This window comes from Alligator sinensis, unplaced genomic scaffold, assembly GCF_000455745.1.
Source record: "Alligator sinensis unplaced genomic scaffold, ASM45574v1 scaffold469_2, whole genome shotgun sequence".
NCBI classification, from domain to species: Eukaryota; Metazoa; Chordata; order Crocodylia; family Alligatoridae; genus Alligator; species Alligator sinensis.
Window position 1 is genome coordinate 348421 of NW_005842988.1, and position 2824 is coordinate 351244.

General features: G+C 54.2%; 1 long non-coding RNA gene across 1 annotated transcript; it reads right to left on the minus strand.

The window, feature by feature from the left end:
• Window positions 1-611: 611 nt before the first annotated feature.
• On the minus strand, window positions 612-2812 carry LOC102387639. Its single transcript, XR_325260.3, has 2 exons — window positions 2606-2812; window positions 612-1030 (listed from the first exon to the last, which is right to left on the minus strand). It is a non-coding gene; the product is annotated as an uncharacterized LOC102387639 (long non-coding RNA).
• Window positions 2813-2824: the final 12 nt, after the last annotated feature.

Genomic DNA, 2824 nt, shown 5'->3' on the forward strand with positions numbered 1-2824 from the left:
GTCCTGCGAGCAAGCAGGATCCCGGACCCGAGCGGATGGGAGGAAGAGCTCTTCGCCCCTCCCTGGAAGTGTCACGTATTTAACCTGCTTTAAAAACGCACGTTTTCTCCACTTCCACACCCCACATTCCCGACTAGCACGATCCCGCACCACGGCAACGGGTGGGTTTCTAGCCCCGCTGAAGAAGGGCCGTGCGATCCAGCGTCTCACCTCCGGGGGCTAGTGGGTAAAAGGTACAAGCGAACCCGAGCTGGACAGTACGGGGGTAACCGCTGTGGGGAGCTTCCAGAGGCAGCTTATGCACCAAATCCAAAAGGCTTCAGCCCTCCAGCCCCAGCTGGGCCCCACGTCAACCCCAAACCTTCCCTGTGAACCTCTTGGCAGTCTCAGCTATTGAGCGGGTCAGTCCTTGCAGCCCTTTTCATGCAGCAGGTCACAGGACACCCTCTCTCCCAGACAACAGGCCTTTCCCCTCCGCGGTGCCGTCCCCGAGGAGCTCCTCAGAGCACAGCGCTTCAAGGCACCGAGGAAGGGCAGGGGCGGGAAACGAGTAGAGCTGTGCGCTCCACTGCAGGGGGAGGGGAAGGGAAGGAAAGGAAAGCCAAGGCATGTCAGAATTGCACCTTGTTTATACGTGTTCCAGACAATACAAGCCTGGTCTGTCAGAGGGAAGCGGGAGGTAGGATTATGCAGCATCCCCTCCACTCTACCTCTGATACAAAGGGTGGAATACCCCTTCCTGGAGTCCGGGGCTAGCAAGACCTCCTGCCTCAAGCAGAAGCAGAGACCCTGCTTCCTCACCCCAGCCTCGTTTCCCATAACAGCGCCAGCAGGCAGAAAAGGGAACTGCCATCTGGTTCTTGAGAGCCAGAGAGGATGCCAGTAGGTGCTTCTCATGGCACTTCGCCACGCGTGGCAGGACGCAGCTCTGGTGCTGCCTTTAGTTTAGAAGCTGCAGCGTCCCAGTCACTTTATTCACTGTTTCTTCTTCTCCCATGATGGCAAGGACAGTGCATGATCCAGCTGGGACCTGAAGTGGGGACAATGCCATTGCATCAAAAACAGCAACGCCAAGGGTAGACACTTAATTCCTATCTAACAACTGAATCCATCCGATATAGTGAACTGAGTCCACTATATCTCTAGGTAAGTGGCTGCAATGCATAATAATTATCCTCCCTATCTAGAAGGTGCATCTTATTTCTTATCAGTGCGTCTAGCTTCAGCCACAGCACCGCAGCCTGCCTCTCTCCGTCTGGGAGATAAAGGCACCCTGTATTTTTAGAGGTCGCATCCCCAAGTGGCCATTTACTAGTGGTCTGATCAGCATTGTATATAGTGCACGCTCCCGTCATCAGTCCCTGATCCTGACTCTTCATTTCTGGATCATGTTAGCTGTCAGCCATAAGGACAGTGGAACTCAACGTGTGCCCTAAATTCCCTTCAGTCGCTGCTTTCCAAAGCAGCCGTCCCTCTCCGCACCCCCAGCGGGGGAGATCCTGGAACGTCCCACAGGAAGGGACCTCCCGGCTCTGGGACTGAGACTAGTTTTAAAGAACTTCAGCCCAGACCATTGATCAAGATACTGTCTGGCTGTACATCCCTAATGGTTCCCTTCTTTCCACGCACTTTGAGAGCACACGTCCACTCTTGGTTTTTAATCCATTTAACGTGTGCTGAATTGCTATTTTTTTTTTTTTTTTTTTTTTGAGAATGGCCTGTGGTGTTAAGCCAAGTATCCTACAACTTAGAAGTGTTGACAGGCTTTATGAGACAATAAGCCTGTTAAACGCATCACAAACCCCATTACCCATAGAGCCATGTTGATGTTGTTACTACTGGCCTTTGCTACTATAAATTGTTACTTCTATCCTAACCGTCTCCCCTGCTATCAGCGCGTTTCTCGGTTCTGTGGAAGCTCAGGAACGCTCCACAATCCATTCGCACTCAGCAGCAATGGCTCGAGGAACTCTTCTTCCACCTCCTGGAGCAGGATACCCACCTCGCCGGGCTTTCGGCCACTGCCAAACTACTTTGTAAGCGCTGGAATGGGAACTGCTTCTGTGCGCGTCCCACCCCGATGACAAGTCACCCAGCTGCCCCCCAGCTCCGGTACAGGGCAATTTTGCCCTCTTAGTTGTTTGTTAGCGGTACAATTGCCAACAAACACCGTCTGTACCATTGCTAGCTTTTCTGTTCCTGCTTATTTGAAAGGTTCCTTCTCGTTTTCCCTGCCCTCGCCAGATGCAGCTGCTGCTTTGTTGCTGCCTTGAAGCTTTCTTTACACCAAGGCCCGCATCTTACGACTGCTCGTTCATAGTGGAGCTCATCAGTATCAGCTCCCTACAGCCCCACACATTTTTTTAAGTTATTTATGGTTTCAGAGCTATTAACTAGGATCTTTCTTTATCCACAGACTTCCTTGTATTCATAGGAATACGGGTTTTTAAGCACGTGGTAAAGTTTTCATTCCAGACTTGGAGCAATCGTGCACGGGGCTGCAACCTTTCCCCCAGGCTGTGCTCGGCTCCAGGAAACTCGTCTCTGCGAGCGCGAGGTGCGTGGTGCACTCCCCGCAGGCACGGGGCCCGCCCGGCGCGGTTACCTGCGTCCTCCCTGCGTCCCGCACCAGGTACGTGGGCAGCTCCAGGCTGAGCGCCAGGGCCTGGAGGTCCATCAGGTGGGCAGCGTTCGTGCCCTGCACCACCACCTTCTTCGCACTAGCTGGGGAAAGGCGGCGTCAGGGAGCCCCGTCCCTCGCTGCCCACAGCCACCCGCGGTCCGGCGGGGCAGGCCGGCCCCTGCCCCCAAGGCCCTCTTACCC